The sequence below is a fragment of the Urocampus carinirostris genome, chromosome 20 (genome assembly GCF_059441175.1).
Source record: "Urocampus carinirostris isolate Australia breed hairy pipefish chromosome 20, RoL_Ucar_1.0, whole genome shotgun sequence".
NCBI classification, from domain to species: Eukaryota; Metazoa; Chordata; class Actinopteri; order Syngnathiformes; family Syngnathidae; genus Urocampus; species Urocampus carinirostris.
The window spans coordinates 29,374,098-29,394,898 of NC_142368.1; the positions used below are offsets into that span (position 1 = coordinate 29,374,098).

General features: G+C 41.4%; 1 pseudogene; it reads left to right on the forward strand.

Moving 5' to 3' along the window:
- The first annotated feature begins 6,297 nt into the window (after nucleotides 1–6,297).
- Nucleotides 6,298–19,243, forward strand: LOC148346823 (uncharacterized; annotated as a pseudogene).
- Nucleotides 19,244–20,801: the final 1,558 nt, after the last annotated feature.

Genomic DNA, 20,801 nt, shown 5'->3' on the forward strand with positions numbered 1-20,801 from the left:
GCTTACGTACTGGGATGTCTTGGTATATCAGCTGGACTATTCAATGGCCTAAATCTTTCTCTAAATTAAATTACCATGTAAACATTATCTTAGTTTAATTAATTTCTATCCATTTATTTCCCGTGCAGTTATATTTTTAAATTATCATGATCTGTCTCGAAATCAATTAATTCGTTATTTTTAAATTCCCATGATCTTTTTCAGGATTGGTCAATCTGTTTCTCATCGTCTTCTAATAATGCTCTTTCCATAGAAACGGTTTCCGTTTAATTAAACCAAACTATAAGTCAGCATTTGTTACATACTGTATGTATTAATCATTTGTCGCTCATTCTTAAAACATTAAGTGTGGAATCAGTTGTCCTCCTAAGGGATTTTGGGCTAAACTCATCAAAATTCCAAACCCTTACACTGCCTAAACATCAAAAATCTCAAAAAATGCCAAATGGAACTCAATGTCAAATCTTTTTAATTGTCATTTCCTCTCTCTATAATCATAATCAATCTTTTCTCGTTGTTCCAATATCAAACGGAGGAGCCGGGAATTCGGGAAGCATACTTGTCACTTATGGATTATCTTTGGTCACCTAAATGACTAAAATGGCTGCGCCCTGTTTGGCTGCGGCTGCAATGGCTCGCTACAGTTTAACTGTACAGGTCAGGTGTATCGACATTTCGTTCCGTGTGCATGGTTACAAAGAATGACAATAAAAGTAAATTCTATTCTATTCTCTATTCTATCTTGGTGACTCCCATTAATATTATTTTATTATCACAGTCTTTGCTCTCTGCAATAGTCTTTGTTCTGTGCAGCTCTTCGAAATCCTTTGTGATTAGGGCTATACAAATAAACATGACCTGGCCTGACTATTAATACTTGTGTGTCCTTTTTCCTTCTTTTAAAAAGAAAACACATTTCATTCAGTGACTGAAATAGCTTCAGCTACGTTATTAATGATTTCTAATCTCAAATTTTCTTTTCTGTGTTAATACGTCATTATTTTCAAACTTATTACAAAATTTTGATTGTTTGAAACGATTTAGATCACCTGCTCTTTTGTGTGCAATATTCTATTGAGAGTAACGTATTTTCCGCACTATAGGGCGCACCGGGTTATAGGGCGCACCCCCCAAAAATAGTTTTTGGTCCTATATCTTCCATAGATAAGGCGCACCAGATTATAAGGCGCTACAATGGGAATGTCGACAAAACAGTCCGATGATTCAGTCAAACTGATTACCCACTTAACATTCCCAAAGCTTGCAAAGAAGCAAATACGTGTTGTAGACACGTGCGGATGCGATGTCCGTACGATGTCACTCAATGCATCATTTCAAATATCATTTGGAGGGTTAAAGTCTTGGGATTCAAGAAATGCTTACCATTCCTTAGTTTCTATTTTCTTTTTCGCTCGCAACTTTACTGTGCATATGACAATAAACACTTGGAATTGAGTTTAATTCACTCAACTCATCACAGCAACATCAAGATCGTTCTAAAACTTTTTTTTTTACACGGTCATGTTAGCGTATTCTTTCGTACAGAAAATTATGATAACGCGAACGTACGATTAGATTTTTTATTATCGTAATACTTTGCCTTTGCATTTCTTCTTCCTTTGTGATTAACTGCAAGTGAATGGCTGAATTAAGAGAAATTAAACACAGAAGGTTTAACTCGGACCCAAGTGTGGAACAACGTATTTGATTATTTTGCTTGCCTCTGTGCTCAGCATCTTTTCTCTATAGTATTATTTGTTTATGAATTATGTGGTATTTCTTTCTTCTTCTTCTAAAGCAAAACAATATATTATGTCCATGTTTATTAGCATTTAATTAGATATTCATCCTTGCAATAATTTTTGTTTTATTTTTGTAGCTTTTCTATAAAGGTACTGTTATAAATGGTAAATGGTCTGTATTTATACAGTGCTTTTCAAGTCAATGAAGACCTCCAAAAGAACTCTGTAATGTGTTCTGTTTCATACTTCACTTTAAATCAGCTAGATTTAAAATGAAATGATTTGCATTTATATAGCGCTTTTCAAGTCAAGACTTCCCAAAGCCCTTTACAGGGTGCATCACATTTCCCAATAGCGGCCGTGCAGCCATGTGAGGCGCTAACCTGCTTATTGGGGGTGTTAGGGGTTCAGTGTCTTACCCAAGGACACTTCGACATGTAACACGGAGGAGCCGGGATTCGAACTCTTGATCCCAAGACGAGCGCTCTACCTCCTGAGCCACTGCCGCCCCAGTTCAAAATTGGAAAATTAAGGACTGTGAAGACTAGGAAAAATCTAATTGAGTGAATTGGAATAGATTAATTTGAGATAAAGACGTTTTTACGCAAAATATTGAAAAATCGTTAATAAATACTTTCTTCTAAAAGATTATGGAATGAAAATGTATTGATTGGAATACAAATGAGTAAGATAACTTGTTGTGATTTCAATTTCCCTTTAAATTTTTTAAATCCGTGTTTAAATTGAAACGTGCACACTAGCTTAACTTTCTCTCTACCGAAGCCACGTGGTTTATTTTAATCATTTTTTTATTTTTAAACAATTTCAATAGGGGACTCTACCGTTTGCAGTTTTAACTTTAAAACACCACCATTTGCGGAGTTTAACTTTTTCAGATTCTTCAACAGAAGACCCCACCGTTTGCGTATCTTAACTGTTTTAGAAATGTGTATCTTGGGCCAGTGAGCGGACTCTCTCTAGTGCAAGTTATTCCGTACTTACATAACGTTTAATTTACCCGACCCGGAGACCAGATCCCGTTTAAACTACTAGCAAAGTTTAAAAATTAAAGTACCTCTAATTCTTTTATTCGTACTTTCTTGGGTGAACGGATAAAATTTACCTATAGGATTTGTACAGGGCCGATTGCCCTCTGGCGCGCTCTGTCTCGCTCACTAGCACCCCTATCGTCAATGTTGTTTTATTATAAAATGGCTTCTTCTTAAGATTATTCCAATTTTTTATTAATTAATGCACTATACCTGAATGCCGAGGTCAGCCTGGTTCGGTGAATGGTGTCGTCTATGTTGACGGCTGCGGCCAGATGAGGTCCTTTAAAATAAAAAAGGCGCTGCTTTTGTTTATTTGTTCCAAGCGTGTTCCAAATTTCAGGCCGCATGTCCATCCTCAATCTACAGCCATCCGCCCAGAAAAACAACCAATCCCCGGCTTTCGGCACCAAAAATGTGAAGTCTATAAAGATATAAACCCATTGCAGACCAAAGAATTCAGGTAGAGGCAGGAAAAATAGGGTTTTTACTACTGCGCATGTAGGAGATCGACCCGCCAGCCGGCTTGTTCAGCTGACCGTATTTATTGAAAGGTCACGCATGCGCAGTAAATGAATGGAGTCGCGCGTGCGTGTTACATTACAAACGATGGAAATATACTGAAAACGTAGATCTTTGAAAATGTGACTGTTTGTGTGTGTGATGATTACCGTAAATTCCGGACTATAGAGCGCACGTGATTATAAGCTGCACCCACCACATTTTAAGAGGAAAACCGATTTTGTACTTACACAAGCCGCACCTGTATATAAGCCGCATGCGCCCACATTAAAAATTGTAACACAAACACAAAATTAACCCAAAACTGACTTTAAGTCCCGCGATTGAAACTAAATGTCCTTCATTAAAGTACAAAGTCCAAAAATCACAGCCGGCAAAATGAACGGGAAATGATACCGGTACTTAAGGTTTGATGCAGACCTGCAGAGTCCGGGTCCCGTTAGAAGTAATCCAAGGAAAAAGATGTATATTTCCAAAGGTAAGGGTGGAAAAAATATACATCCACTATTGTCCGTCGTGTCCACAAACAGGTCTGTCTGTTCCTCACCTTTACCGGTCCCCATTTTCCGTCACCCCGCGTTTGTTCCGCACCTCCTTTTTCATTTGCCCGTGCAAAACATATAAGCATAAGTGTCTAAAATAAATACAAATAAATACATTACAAAGATATACAGTTGCAAATACATATTATACATGGGTTACACACATTAACAAAGAAAGACGGTACACCGAGAGAGTTTTCAAAGCTTTAATAATAATAATATAACTTTCATCCCAAACGGTGCCTGTGACAGGCAGTTAATGGTAGCAACACGCTAGCAACACGCTCGCAACACAGTAAACGGGTCTGGTAAAAAAACATACCGAACTTGTAAAAATCCCGGTAAACCATCCGGACTGCTCGATTACTTTTAGCTTGAAAGCTGCGTCATGTGCCTTTCTTTTTTGCATTTTGCATGCTGAGGGTATGTTTACGCTAATCTAATTCATGCACAAGCCAAGAAGTTGCAGTCTTCCTCGGTGCATATATTCCACCGGTCTAAATCTTACCTTTTGTACTCGAGCACCGCTGGCGGCCGTTAGAAAAATTACATTAATTGGCTGCATCACTGAATAAGCCGCAGGGTTGAAATTTTGGGAAAAAAGTAGCGGCTATAGTCCGGAATTTACGGTACTTGTATACTAAAATAGAAAAACAGGTTACACAAGTTAATTTTATAGCATAGGAGTCTGAGAAATACACAACTTAAAGTAGCTTACTTTACACTGACACGCCATCATGAGGGGAGAAGATAACCAATAAGAGAAAGCTAAAGTTAGCTGCAGATGACACATAGCCAATGGGAGAATAGTAGGATGTCTTTGCTCTGTTTATTGAAACGTATAAATGATCCCGGGCAACTCGGATGGGGGCTGTCTCCTGTTGGTACACTTAGATCTGCTGTTAGGAATAATAAACAACCCGCCCCCGTGTGGAATTGCCGGCTCCTGGTCATTTTCTTTCAAAAAACAAGCGCGCATAATTTTTTGATGAATGTAGGTCGTGTTTGGTTAATGGAGTGAGATAACTAATTGGAACGATTTGGTAAGCGATACATTTCGATAGTTAAAATCCCAACAATGAGGAGATGGAAGACTTTTTAAATAATATCCCAAGGGGGACCACGAGCGGATCCGATGCAATGCATAACAGAATATGTTGAAAAACATGCAGTAATTGGACATGATGTATTCACATCGCAAGTTGACCCACATGGCTGCCACAAAGCTACATTCAGCTGACAATTTCTATCCAGTTACAGCCAGTTACATTTCTTAAACTTGTGTGGCAATGAATTGAAGAATCATACACTTCCCCTGAAATTATCGAAAATGCAATTTTGAAAAAAATTGAAGCGTTTCCAAATCTCAGAAATAAAGACAACACAAAGCTAAGAGAGCTAAGTGACACCATTGTGGAAAGAGAATGAGCAAAAAATGGAGGATATCTTGTATGCCTTGTATATCTGGAAGCAGCCTGTGGAGTGAATCCAACTGTGGCAAAACTTCCATATGGACTGCAAGAAAAATGGGTAACCAAAGGGTCTAAGTACAAGGAGGAACATACATTTACATTTCCCCCTTTCAGTGTCTTTTCAGCGTTTATGAGACAACAAGCAACAATAAGGCGCAATCCCAGCTTCGCTATGACATCATCTGCCAATACAAGCTTCAAGCGTAAACAAGCTTCAAAGGCAACAACAGGCAGGTAATAACTCTGAACCTACTGAGGATGAACAAGTTGTCTCAAAATGCACCAAAATATGTGGAGATGCAAACAACCTGCATTAATGCGCAAAAATAAGCCCTGTGTTAGTCTACCAAAGAGACAAAAGAGAACAGGCAAAAAAAAATTGTATGCAGTGCTTGATGAACAAAGTAACTGTTCTCTCTGTAAGTTTTTTTTTAGCTTTTTAATGTCAAATAACAGTCAGACCCTTACAAGCTCAGAACATGCTCAGGAGTTTGAAATAATGTTGGAAGGACAGCAGCAAACTTTATGATTGAGTCAGTGGATGGAAGTGTAAATCTCCCGCTCAAATTTGATTGAATATGACATGATCCCAGATGATAGGAGAAAAATCCCATCCCTGTGAGTGGCTATGCAGTACCCACACTTGCAGAATACTGCAAACAAAATTCCCCCAGTGGAAGACAACATACTTATCCTCTTGCTGTTAGGTAGGGAGGTCATACAGGTACACAAAGTGAGACAAGAAATAAATGGGCCACACAGAACACCCAACGGCAAAACATTAAATATAGGCTGGGTAATAGTCGGAGGAACCTGTTCGAAAAATAACCAAAATTGTACAGTAAATGTTCTAAAATCCCATGTACTGCAGAATGATTGTGCATCATACATGAGCCCATGCAACAATTATTTGGAACTCAAACAGTCAAGTCATTTCAATTGTCAATCCGTCGCCATAGCTACATCCAGAATGGGAAAAGAAAACATAGATATTGACAAATTGGGACACTCACTTTTTGAGAAAACAAAAGATGACAACAAACCAGCACCGTCAGTAGAATATAGAGTCTTCGTTGACATCATGGAGAAAGAAGTGTTCCAGAACACAAGTAACAGTTGTGTGGCACCATTGCCATTCTGCAAATCTAGACTAAAACTTCCAAGTAACAAAGAGCGAGTCCTCAAAAGCCTTCAAACACTTAGAAGAATACTGGATTGAAACCTTGAAATTAGAATACAATACACAGAAGTCATGCAAAACATGCTGGACAGCGACCATGTAAAGATAGCGTCACACCTGGTCTTAAACAAAGAAAATCGGTACCAACCACCACAAAGTAAGGAAGGAAACAACTGAGCAGAGGGATTTGGATGAACCACTCTCTGTACAAAAGGAAGAAGGGAGGGGATAAAAAACTCCTCAAAACACTACGAGCAGCTTCAAGTGCCTGTGTCTACAGATCCAGACAAGCCACCTCTTCTCACAAATCTGCTTACAAAGAAGATCAACGCAGTATCTGCACCATTAGGACACTTTTACGACAGAGAAGGCTTAAGTTCGATGACAGGTCGCGCCGCCGTCCCAAGTGCGGAGTGTTTTGGTTGGGGAATTTTGATAACTGGCAGCACGGCGGGGCAGTGGTTAGCGCATGTGCGGCACAGTTCATGTCTTGGGAACCTCCTGCGTGGGTTCAAATCCAGCTCCAGACTTCCTGTGCGGAGTTTGTATGTTCTCCCCGTGCTTGCGTGGGTTTCCTCCGGGCACTCCGGTTTCCTCCCACATTCCAAAAACATGTATTTCAGGTGAATTGGCCGGTCCAAATTGTCCCTAGGTATGAATGAGCGAGTGAGTTGTCTGTCCCCGTGTGCCTTGCAAATGGCTGGCAACCAGTTCAGGGTGTCCCCTGCCCACTGCCTAATGATTGCTGGGATGGGCTCCAGCACCCCCGCGACCCTACTGAGGATAAGCGGTGTTGCTAATGAGATGAGATGAGATTTTGATAACTGGGCGCTGACAAAGGACGTCAGACATTGTTTTGATAAGCGCTCTGCTGATATGAGTTTTTTAGACATCGCAACGCCCTTAGGAAAGGAGGTGGTGAAGCTGGCACCTGGCGCGCCCATGGGAGGAGTCGGCATGCCCATGGGAGGAGTCGGCACGCCCATGGGAGGAGCCGGCACGCCAGCTTGTGAAAAGACGTGGGCAGAAGAACTTCAGAAGATCGGAGATAGATCGAGGGACAATCAAGAGAGAGAGGCTCGATGAAGAACGACACTAATTCGGCTTATTCATTCGAATTAACTTCGTTTATTATTTAAGAAATTAAATCTGCCCCTGTGTGGAATTGCCGGTCTCTTGTTTATTTTTCCATAAAGAAACGAGCATGCATTGTTAGGCGAATGTAAGTTGTGTTTGGTTCATGGAGTCAGATGACTAATTCGAACAATTTGATACATTTGTAATATTAAATTCCTAACAATTTTGGCGACACCGATATGAATTAAAAGACTTCGAGACACCACAGGAAAAAGAATCACAGGGGTTGCAACCCTGAGCGTCCGTCCGCATCTTTGCAGGTGATAAATTACACATCGCAAATTGCCCTTTTTTCCTCTGGTGGCCACGTTCTTTAAGGTAAGCACTATATTTGTTATTTAAAGTATACATTCTGCACAATTGGAGACTACTAAATTAAATGGAGGAAAACGGCGGTAATTTGTTTGGAAATTGTGAGGAATGTGTAGATGGCAGTAAAGATTAAAATTTACTTACTGCTGAAATAGGAAGGTCTTGGTACTAATTCAGGGACCCTCGAAAATTATTAATGACATGGCTGTTTCAATCACTGAATTAATTTTTCTTTCTTTCTTTAAAAAAAGAGGAAAAACACACAAGAGTATTGATAATGAAATGCGAGTCAAAGAGGCAATTTATTAGTGACAAGTAGGTGTCATTCTACACTGACTCCATGAGAAGACAGTTAATTAGAGTGAGGGGAAATTACAATTAAAAAAGTTTTCACGTTGAGTTCAATTTGGGTTTTTTTTTTTTAGATTTTTGATGCTTAGGCAGTGTGATAGTTTAAAATTTGAATTTGAGCGTGTTAAGATTGACAACAATTGATTGGAACAAATATGTTAAATGTTGATTTATAGTTTGGTTAAATTAAGTAAACAATTTGTCTATGGAGAGCATTTTCAAAAGTAAAAAGATTTACTGGAGAGACACGTGAAGCCTCTGCGTATAGTCGCGCCGCCATGTTGAACATAACAAAATGTGGAAATAGTGAAGCGCTGTGAATACTTTCCGGATGCACTGTACGTGCATGATGGAGTCAATATGGCAGACCAACTGTTCACGGGGGCACAGGAATGTGCTTTGAAGATTCAAAACGATCAGCGTTTAAGGCAAGATTTGTACTCGGAACCCTTGTAAGGGGTGCTGTTGGCGGGCCAAAGATGGCGCCTTGCATGCCGCCGCCTCAGTAGCAGAATGGCAAGATTCTACTTTTATTCTAGTGAAAGCATTGAGAGTGACTCACAGGCCCGCAGCTGAGGTGTTGGCTTTGATTTTGGCATTAGAAGAGTGCCCGGGTGAAAAACTGACTATATATTCGGATTCAGCCCATGCCATCGCAGCGGCTTTGATTGATTTGCAAGGTTGGCTTTGGAACGGTTGGATGACTACAAAGGGGACTGAAATCGCTGATAAAACATTGATGGAGCGGTTGTATCAAGCTATAAAAGGCCCTTGTGAATTGGCGATTGTGAAAGTCCTGGGACACTCCAAAGCCGACACTTTTGTAGCACGAGGGAACGACAAGGCTGATATCTTGGCAAAATATTTGGCAGGTTACATACCGCCGGCGGCCTCTGAACCCATCATTTGGGAAGGGGAGCCACCAGGCCAGCCGGTGGGGCCCGCCATAAGTTTAAGTAGCATTTTAGAAGCACCACAACAAATTCGATGTGGTTAGCCTCAAAGGCCACCAAGCGCTCTGACGGGCTGTGGGTTGGTCCTGTTAGGAAATAAATATATAAAAACTATCGTTTACCAAATTTTTGAATTAGTTATCTGACTCCATTAACCAAACGTAACCTTCATTCACCTAACAATACATGCTCGTTTCTTTTTGTGACAAGACGGACAAGAGACCGGCATTTCCACACGGGGGCAGATTTATTTTCTTAAATAATTTAACTAAGTGAACTCCATCAAATTAGCGAAATTAGCCGAATTAGTGTCTCTCTCATTCTCCCTCGATCTTCTCCTATCTTCTCCGGTCTTCCCACGTCTATTCACAAGCTGGCGGGCCGGCTCCTCCCATGGGCGTGTTCTGACTCCTCCCATGGGCGTGCCGACTCCTCCCATGGGCGCGCCAGGAGCCAGCTTCACCACCTCCTCGCCGAAGGGTGTCGCGATGTTTGTCCTTGTACGTCTGGCCTTCTCCCGCCAGCACTCACAGGAATTCTGTTATCAAAATACGTCTGATGCATTCCAGACAGCCTAACCTTCCAATGTACCTTGAAGAAAAACAGTCAGTGAAACTCTCTACTGCATCAAACTGAGTACATGTACTTATTTTGTAGTTATTTTTATAATATCCTTTATAGTACAAATGCATAAAATCCTTCAGTCCAAAAGGCTACCCCTTGCTTCCTGAAGGTGAGTCGATGACATCAGTATTGAGTGAGCCGCACACATTGGCACATGTGGGCCCTCAGTCGATGCTTCAAAAATTAAAACAGTGGTGGCATCCCAGGTTGCAGGAGGTGGTCTGGCATTTTGTCGAAGCATGTGAGTTGTGTCAAATATTCAACGCATGGCCCACTTTGATGCCTAGACCAGGTGTTTTTACGCCATTGGCATGGCCAGGGGCCGAAATCGTATTGGATTTCACAGACATGATTGACAGAATCAATGGCAAACGCTTCCTGCTGATGATCGTTGACTCATATTTACGATGGCCAGAGGCGTACCCTTGTGCGAGAGAAGACACTACGTCTGTCATTAAAGCTTTGGTGAATCATTACATCCCGACTCATTTCCCTGCGTTGATTCGGTCAGACAATGGTACACATGTTAACAACAGGGCAATGGCTAAAGTTCAAGCCCTTTTAGGCCTCCAACATCGTTTTGGCTGTGTGTACCATCCACAAACTCAGGGAAAAGTTGAACGCATGAATCGCACTTTAAAAGAAAAATTGGCCAAACTTATGGCTCAAACTAATATGACGTGGGTAAAAGCTTTGCCATTGGCGCTGTTAGTTGTGCGACAAACAGTTAAAAAAAATTACAGGATTTGCCCCATTCGAACTTTTGACGGGCCGACTAATGCCAGGGCCCACCTTTACCTTGATGCCTCCAATTGATGTCCCTATGCCAGACTTGTCACATGCATCATATTGGTCATATTTACACGCACTTGTTTCCAGTGTGTCTGCTCAGGTGACCCGCTTTGGATTCACAACTCACGCCTTACGTCTACTTGCGAGTACTTTCTCGACACTGAGACTGTTTTTCAGACAGACGGAGTGGAGACAAAGATTGTGATGTTACAGAACCAATGCAACCAGACGGTCATGTACAAGGAACGGGAGGACAGCTCGGACAGGTTAAGGGACGCACAGGTGATATTGTTCTATAAAATTCGTGACCAAGACCCAGAGGTTTGTATATATGCGAAATGATTCAATCACACAATTGATTAGGAGAATTTAAGGCAACGATTGCACAATTTTGAACCATATGAAATAACCAAATGGCCTCCCCAGTGCAATAAAAGGGAAGTAAAAAACAATAAACAGATAAACGACAAGCCCTGGTTGGTGCGATGGGCTTACAATCATTCTGTACTAGTCACAGTGGCTCCGAATACAACGACAGAATTAAGGGTTCCGGTAGAAACGTCACAGGGGTTTCGAAACAGGGTACCAGTAAGCGGTGTTTCATATCCCGGGCATTGGTGGTACATGACGGGACACATTATAGATTCAGGATGGGAGACGTTGATAACAACTCAACAGGGTGATTTTTAGCCTCTGGGAACAAGTAAAGTGGCAATATGTTATAATAAAGTAACAATGCGAAAAAAAGGAAGTACTGCTTTTGAAGGTGGCAATGGGGAATAAGACTATTGTGCCACTAGATGAAGATATACAGATCGATAATACATCTTGTTGGACTTTTTTACTGTGGCTTTATTCATCTGGCCCAGATCCATATTTTCCTGTTGCCATTTGCGAAAAAAAACAAAACTATGGCAGATAAAGACCAACCACGTTTAGGCAATTATGCACGAATAAAAAGAGTCAAGGTAACAGCGGTTGTTTCAGTGGATGATTGGTTTTCAGTCCACACAGGAGTAACCGCAATAACAAATAATTGGCTATTGATGGCAAAGCAGGCTGCCAAAGCGGTGAATGAGACGTGCTTCGTTTGTTTAGGACCACGTCCTCTTTTGAAAGTCGTCGCGGCAGATATCGTAGGGCGGTCGTGTATAATAAAAAACACGAGAATTGGTACGTGACAAGTAACTAACTGCCATCTAGTGGTAGAACATAATGCTCTTCTGGCTGCTGCCAAATGCATTTAGAAATTAGACACGTGATGAACTAACAGGTCCCTGCAAAGTGAATTCAGACTTTCTTTTAACATTTGAATTTAAGTACTAAAATATGCAAAATTAAAATGGACACAAATGTAACAAAGCATTGAGGTTTTCCATCCAATACAATACAACCTTAAAGGGAAATTGTGCGTATCTGGACCGAATATTCCCGCTTACAACCCTCGAGAAACAAAAACCCATTTTTGATAATAAGGTAGCCAAGCAAAATTTCATGTGTCTGAAGTTGAATGGAGCAGGACACACAATCGGACAAATACCGTGGGATTGGTGGGAAACGAATGTCTCTCTTCCAGCAGGACCCCCGCTTTGCCGTGCAGACGTCTGGTTGTGGTGTGGTGGAAAATTTCTGAACGACAGGCTGCCGACCAATGCCTCTGGCAGGTGTGCCCTGGTGACGTTAATTATGTCGGTGAGTGTGACACCTGCAGATTTAGACCAGTTAAATTGGGATCAATTCAATCAAGTCATCCCGATGTCCGGTTTGGATAGACAAAAAAGAGGCCTGAGAGATTGGTTACAACAGGGGGATGCAATAGGTGTACCAAGAGGGGTCCCGGACGAATACAAATTGGCAGACCAAATCGCATCATGGTTTGAGAAGCTTTAGAGGCGGTACATGAACAATTATCAAAAACTTCATTAATGACGTTTCAAAATAGTCAAGTCAAGTCAAGTCATTTTTATTTGTATAGCCCTTAATCACAAATAGTCTCAAAGGTCTTCACAAGTTATTACATATAAGAAGTTTAGGTTATTCATATGCTATAGAGTAGAAGTGAGAAGCTTAGACTTAAACATGTCCACTGAGGCAGCAGATCGGATCTCAAGAGGAAGAGCATTCCCGGATGGAGAACGCTCTCGAACCAGGCGGAAAACTTCTTGGCTCTTGGGATCACCAGGAGACCGGCGCTCTCAGAACGAAGGCTTTGGGCCGGGACATAGGGGGAAATCAGATCTGAAAGATATGAGGGGGAAAGTCCATGTATGATTTTGTATAGTAATAGGAGAACCTTGAAATCGCATCTTAGGCTAACAGGGAGCCAATGCAGGTTAGCCAAAATTGGGGTGATGTGATCTTACTTTTTTGTCCTAGTTAAAAGCCTCGCTGCAGCATTTTGTACCAGCTGAAGACTCCTGAGTCTGGTCATCGGAAGACCGGAAAGTAGTGCATTACAGTAATCGAGACGGGAGGTAACAAACGCGTGAATTATGATTTCCGCATCCGACTGAGAAAGTATAGGACGAATTTTAGCAATGTTACGAAGATGAAAGAAAGCGGTTCTAGTAATTTTCTTCACATGTGTTTGAAGGGACAGATCAGGGTCAAATATGACACCTACATTTTTAAGTGAGTCGCTCTGTGTGATGTGGCAATTGTCGATGTACACAGCAGTTTTAGAGAATAAGTCACGGAACTTAGATGGACCAATAACTAACATAAACTAAATAGGTTTACTTTAGATATGTTATTGGCTGAAAAACAAGGAGTGTGCGGGATATTTCAAGATCAATGTTGTAGTTTTGTCCCAAACAACACGGCACCGGATGGGAGTCTCAACAAGACATTGGAAGGTTTGCAAACTTTGCATGAAAAGATAAAAGAACATTCAGGAGTAGATTCGGAAATGTGGTCAGGATGGTTGAATGTCTTTGGTAAATGGAAAAGTCTGATTAGCTCTATATTAATTTCAGTGGCAGTATATACAGCTATCATGGTGCTTTGCGGATGTTGTTGTATACCTTGTATCATATCTCTTACGGTTTAAACACTCAAGCACACCTTGGGCCTGCTGCCACCTGGTGGCCAGTACATGATGATCCCTGTGTCGGACCCACAATGCATAAATGGCAGTTATTTTGTCTAGGACACTTCTGATAACAGAATGCCTGGGAGTGCTGACACAGAAGGTCAGACGTAGAAGGTCAGACTTCGGGGCGCCGCTGGTGTGTGAGATTGTGGAGCCCGCCCATAGGAGGAGCCGAGACGCCATCATGCGGGGAGAAAATAGCCAATAAGAGAAAGCTAAAGTTAGTTGCAGATGACACATAGCAAATTGGGGAATAGTGGGATGTCTTTGATTTGTTTGTTGAAATGTATAAATGATCCTGGACAAATCAGGGGGTAGTCGTCTCCTGTGGGCACACTTAGATCTGCTGTTGTGATTAAACCCGCCCCCGTGTGGAACAGCCTACTGCCTGGTCTTTTGTCCCTCTCAAAAAACGAGCGCGCATAATTGTTGAATAATTGTAGGTCGTGTTTGGTTAATGGAGTCAGATAACTAATTCGATCATTTTGGTAAACGTTTGGTACATTCTTATAGTTAGGATTCCAACAGCGGTTTGGATGCTTCTCTAAGGTCAGCCCTAGCAATGCTGTATGCCTCCTTGTCACCCGAGTGGAAAGCATGGTCCTTTACTTTTATAAGTTGTTACACCGTGTGTCATCCATGGTGGTGTTTTGGTGAACTCACAGAACTGTTTCCGGAAGGTGACGATTTCCATGCAGAAACATATGTAGTCCAGCACCGCAGAGGTGTAACTGTCCAGTGTGACACGATCATTAGTGTCCTGTTCCTTTAAAGCATCCCAGTCTGTGTGGTGGAAACAGTCCTGTAGCATAGGATAACTGTGGCCATATTCTCACTGTCTTTGTTGTAATCCCAACATTCTTGAATTTTGGTATGTACCCTGGGTGAAGCAAAAGAGATAGGTGGTCATACAGACACAGGTGGGGGTAGGCCTGGGCTCTGTATGCACCTGCTATATCAGTATACACTTGGTCTAAAGTTATAACTCCTCTGGTAGCACACTTCACATTTTGGTGGAATTTGTGAAGCACTGATTTTAAATCCGGTGATTAAAGTCCCCAGCACCAATAAAAACACTGTCCCAATGTGCTATCAGTCTGTTATTGATGCAGCTGCTCACTTTTGCTAATGTTAGCTTAGCATTAGCGCCTGGTGGAATTTATACAGTGCATATGTAAACACAAGAGGACGTCCCCTGGGGGATAAAAAGGATAGTAAAAAATAGTAATAGTTAATAGTAAAAATTCTGAGTCTCAGCAACAAAGTTTTCCCTTTACCTTAATATTTGTGCACGAGGAGTTGTTTATGTAGATGAATAGTCCGCCACTGATATTCTTATGAGAGTCCGCCGTCCTTCGAAGCGGTATGCGGTGGCGGCTAGCAAGCTTGATAACCACATCTGGAAATTATTTTTCTAGCCAGGTTTCAGTGAAAATCACGCACGAACAATGGTTTTGTGTTTTCCGTGTCGCCATTTGTAGTTGTATCTCATCCAGTTTGTCGCGGATTGACCGTGCATTGAAAAAAAAGATAGTCAGGAATGGCAGTTTAAAGATGTTAACCTTCAGCCCATCTTTACTGTACTCAACGTTCGTACAGTCAGAAATAATAACAAAACCAAAACAAAAAAACAGGAGCTCCAAGCCGTTGCATCTTCTGTATGTGCGCCACCATTAAATGGATGTTACAAGGGCATCAACAAACGATACACAGAAAATGTCAAAATTAAATACCGGTCATTCATAAGCTATCGAATAGAAGTGTGTTTTAAGCTTTGATTTAAACAGTTACACTGAGCCAGTTACACCATCTAGGCTACCAACCAGCTCGGTAGCCTAGATGGTAGGGCGCCTGCTCTGAGACTGGGAGGACGCTGGTTCAAGCCTCGGCCGAGTCATACCTAAGACTTACAACATTGGTACCCATTGCCTCCGTGCTTGGCGCTTGGCATTAAGGGTTGGAATTGGGGGGTTTGGTCACCTAATGACTCCCAACACAGCAGTTGGGTCTAAAAACCCGGCGCCGATCGAAGGCGACGAGTCACGTCGATAGCTTCGCGTGACGAAATGATTTCCGGTAGATATCATGTTGATGTATGCCTCCTTGTCACCCGAGTGATTTATTTATTTATAATAATTAAAGAGGATTAAATAAATAAAGAGGATTAAATCTCAAAGGGAAGAGCAGAGGGAAAATGTTAAGAAAAGAGAGTTTTAAAAGGCTGTATTTTTTATGGGTGCTTGAGCACCCTAAAAAATGGGCTGGTTATGCCCATGATGAAAAGCATTCCTGAAAAGAATACAATAAATGAGGATTTATATCCAATGTTGGGTGTGTTACCGAAAAAAGTAATTGTTACAGTAACTATTTAGTTCATTTAAAAAGTAAGATTACTGATTACTGGCACCCAAATATAGTCCATTAAAATAAAAATGACAAATTACCATATACGCTCACATTGAGGCCAACCCCCTAAAATAGTTTAAAAAAACTGTAGGAGCTAAGAATCACACTATCACAGCAAAGACACTCCGCAATCATTTTGTCTCGGGCTTAAAACGACACAAAGATTTCCCTTTCCATTTCTGAGTTCCGTCCAAAATGTTCCCTTTTTTTTTGTCCAAGCAATTTGTACTGAAAAAATATTTGACCAAAAAGACCAACATTTAGCACTTTTGAGGTAAAATATTTTATTTAAGTTTATAAGTGCTCCATATGTGTATGTAGATAGATGGATAGCCTGGCTGGCTGGCTGGCTGGCTGGCTGGCTGCTAGACAGACAGATAGAAACACAGACAGATAGAAAGACAGATGGACAGACGAACGGACGGATGGACAGGCACATAGATTGACAGACAGACACAAAGATTGACAGACAGACAGACACAAAATAGCCCTTCTAGAGGGACGTGTCCCTGAGCTAGAGCAGTTTAAAAGGAAAATGTTAGGTGCCGCGGACACCACTGCTAGCGTGGGTTGTAGCGAACCTGCTAGTCCGGTTAGCATTAGCCCTAAACAGCATGCTAATCGCGGTTAGCCAATCCAGACACATAATAAGTTCAGCCCCCTAGCTAGTCCCACTCCACCCCGGTCTACTGGAGCCCGCACCCTAGTTATAGGTGACTCCATCACCCGTAACATAAAGATTAGCACCCCAGCCACGATTATGTGTACTGTATATCTGGGGCCAGAGCACCCGACATTGAGGCTAATTTGAGTGAGCTGACATGCAAATCTAGACACCAGGACAGGGCTAGCTACACCGATATAGTCATTCACGTCGGCTCTAATGATACTAAAATGAGGCAATCTGAGATTACAAAGGAAAATATTGCTAGGACCTGTAATCTCGCCAGAAAGATGACTCTGCATCTGTAATTGTCTCTGGCCCCTTGCCTGCGAGAGGCAATGATGAGAGGTTTAGCAGACTAGTCTCGCTAAACCGGTGGCTGGCAAGTTTCTGTAGTCAGCAGGGATTTAGGTATGTGGATAACTGGCCTGCTTTCTGGGGTCGACCTGACCTGCTTAGGAGAAACGGCCTTCACCCTAACTGGGAAGGTGCTCTCACTCTTTCTAAAAATATATTACTGTTTAAGCCTTCCATGACAGGGTACACTAGTGCAGGCCAGGTCACAGGTGATGAACCTGAGTGAACCTGTGATCACGGGTGTGGAGTCTGTATTGCTAGGGCTAACTAGCGCTATGCTAGATTCACATAGTTTTTGTAGTTTAGAGCGTTCCATTGCCTGCACCACACACCCTGAACTGTACTGTGTTCAATAGCATCTTCTTCTGTGCTTCTTACCTCTGATTTTCCCTTGTTAGGTGAGGAGGGAGAAGAAATAACATTTTCTACCACTAGTCATCCTGCTACTCCACCTGTCAACAATATTCCTGTGGTATGGAATTCGGGCCGCATCTGCCGCCATGCAAAGCACAAGACGCAGGACTGGCAGTATAATCCTGTGGAGGTTACCACCAAGGTAACCATAAGGTTCAAAACTCGGGAAAGGGCTCAGCTCAGTCCACAGTGCTGAAGCTTGGCCTTCTGAATATTAGATCACTAGCCTCCAAAGCTTTACTTGTCAATGTCCTTATTAATGAAAACAATCTTAAACTTGTTGGCCTTTGTGAGACCTGGTTAAAACCAAATGAGTTTGTAGTGTTAAATGAGGCTTCTCCCTCTAACTTTGTGAGGTCGCACTTGGAATGACCATGCAAAAAAGGTGGCGGCGTTGCTATTTTATCGGAAAGTAAGTTGAAATTTACTCCTGGTACCCCTACTGTTATTAAATCGTTTTAAGCACTTGTTATGAGGTCTCTAATGTCAACACCAATTTATGTAGTTGTTGTGTATCGCCCACCTTGACCATACTTAAATTTTTGGGATGAATTTTCGGAACTGTTAGTAACTTATGCGGACAATGTTGTAATTATTGGTGATTTTAATGTTCACATAAAATCAAATTCACTTGCAAATGCTTTTAAGTCACTGATTGATACATTTGGTTTCAATCAAATAGTTGATGTGCCCACTCATAAAGATGGGAACACTCTAGATCTTGTTCTGACCCAGGGCGTAGTAGCCTCAAATGTTACAGTGTTACCTTATCCTAATGCCATCTCTGATCACGATCTTGTTAAGTGAGAGGTGCTGTTCAATGTTTACAGTGATAAGGAAAATTTAGGTTTTAGCAGTCGCAATATCCGCCCTGCAATGGGATTAACTTTAAAAGAACTATTACCTACGGTAACTGCAGCCTTCCCTTCGTACACTGGGTCTGTTGACTCACTCACAAACAACTTTAATACTGCTTTGGTTAATGTTCTTATTTCTGTGGTGCCCCTAAGGCATACATTTCGACCTAAGAAGCATACACCTTGGTTTACTGAAGAAACCAGGTCACTCAAACAAGGTTGCAGGAAACTTAAACGAAATTGGCGCACCACAAAGCTGGAGGTCTTCCGACTGGCCTGGTGTGACAGCTTGCTGAAATATAAAGTAGCTCTTGCCTCAGCTAAAGCATCGTTTTTCTCTGAGATTATCGTTATACATAAGAGTAATCCGAAATTTTTGTTTGTCACAATTGCGAAACCTTCCAGACAACAACTTAACCCAAATAGCTCTACTTATTCTGCTGATGACTTTATGGAATGTTTTAATCGAAATATTCAACTCATTAGGAATGAAATTTTAAATGTACGCTCTACAACCTCGTCCTACCTCAAAAATGTGGAGGTGTTAAGAAAGGACTGTGTCGGCGGTTGTTCAGAAACATTCTCCAGTTTCAATGATTTGTCCTTTGATAGTCTAACACAGATGGTTAGTAGGGCCAAACAAACTACTTGCCTGCTTGATCCGTTTCCAGTTTCATTGGTGAAGGATCTGTTTGGGATCTTAGGACCATCAGTTTTAAAGATTATTAATTTATCGCTATCCTTGGGTATTGTTCCTTTAGCTTTCAAGTCTGCTTAAGCAACCTAACCTTGATCCAGAAAGCCTAGGTAATTATAGGCCAGTGTCAAATCTGCCATTTTTACTTGAAAAGGTCGTTGCACAGCAGCTAAATGACTTCGTGTCAGAAAATACCCTCTTTTGAACTGGCCAGTCAGCATTTAGGGCAAATCACTCTTCTGAGACAGCCCTGGCTAAAGTAACCAATGATCTCCTTTTAGCAATATATTCCGGTGCCTCATCAATGTTACTGCTATTGGATCTCAGTGCTGCTTTTGATACTGTCGACCACAACATATTGCTTGTTCGTCTGGAATGCATTGGTATCTCAGGAACTGTACTCTCGTGTTTTAGGTCCGACCTGTCAGACAGGATGCAACGTGTTAACTATGGCAATCTGACCTCTAAACACTCTGATGTCCCCTGTGGAACACCACTTGGTGACATTATCTGCAAGTATAATATTAGTTTCCATTTCTATGCAGATGGCACTCAACTGTATGTGCCACTGGAGACAACTGGACAGTTAAATTTTCAAAATCTGGAGGCTTGCCTTACTAAGATTCAAAGATGGATGTCACTTATTTTTTTGTGCCTTAACCGAGAAAAAAACTGAAATGTCGATTATTGGTCCAGCTCACTGTTGTGAGTTTTTTTTTCAAACACTGCCCTGAACCTAGACAAATGTAATATCACCCATAGTGACTCGGGTCAAAAATCTAGGTGTTATATTTGATCCTAGTCCGTCGTTTCAGTCACACGTGAAAAATATTACTAGAATAGTTTTCTACCACCTCCGTAATATTGCGAAGATTCGTTCGATGCTGTCCAAATCAGATGCAGAGGTTTTAATTCATGCGTTTATTACTTCTCGGCTTGATTACTGTAATGCAGGGGTCGGGAACCTTTTTGACTCAAAGAGCCATAAAAGCAAAAAATATAAATTTTATTTTGGGAAAGAGCCACGCCATATATTATGAGACAAATTTACTAAATTGCTAAACCCGCGCCCCAGACAAAAGCTTAGTCTTCAGCACATTTATTTTTGATGATTTGATAAAAATTATGAAAAGAGAATAATGCCAGAGCCCCTGTCCCAAAATCAACAAACATACCACTTTAAACTTGTCTCTTTCTTGCAATTACTCAAGATCGGTTAAACTCCTTTTGACCCTTTTTTTCATATATATTGGTTTCAAAACCAGATGCAAGCAGTTATTGTGTAAAAACGTCACAACATTCTGCAAATAGGGAGCCTGATGAGCTCACTTTTGGCGCAGACAGCGTAGGGCGAGAGATGGGAGGGAGTGCTTGCACTTTTTGCATAGCTCCACCCATTCCTCCCACTCACCCAATCAAATGACTAAGTTCTCTTCCGGTGTTTTGGCGTATTTACAGTTCTGTGGATTCATCATAAGGTATCTGAACACTGAACACAGATTATATAGTGAACTTTTATATAAAGGATTCTTTAGCGTTGTACAACCAAAACGAGTTTTTTTCCCCCTTTTTTTGTGTGACACCTTGACTGTAAATTGTAGTGAAAAACGTGCCCTATATATACTGCAAAGTAATATTA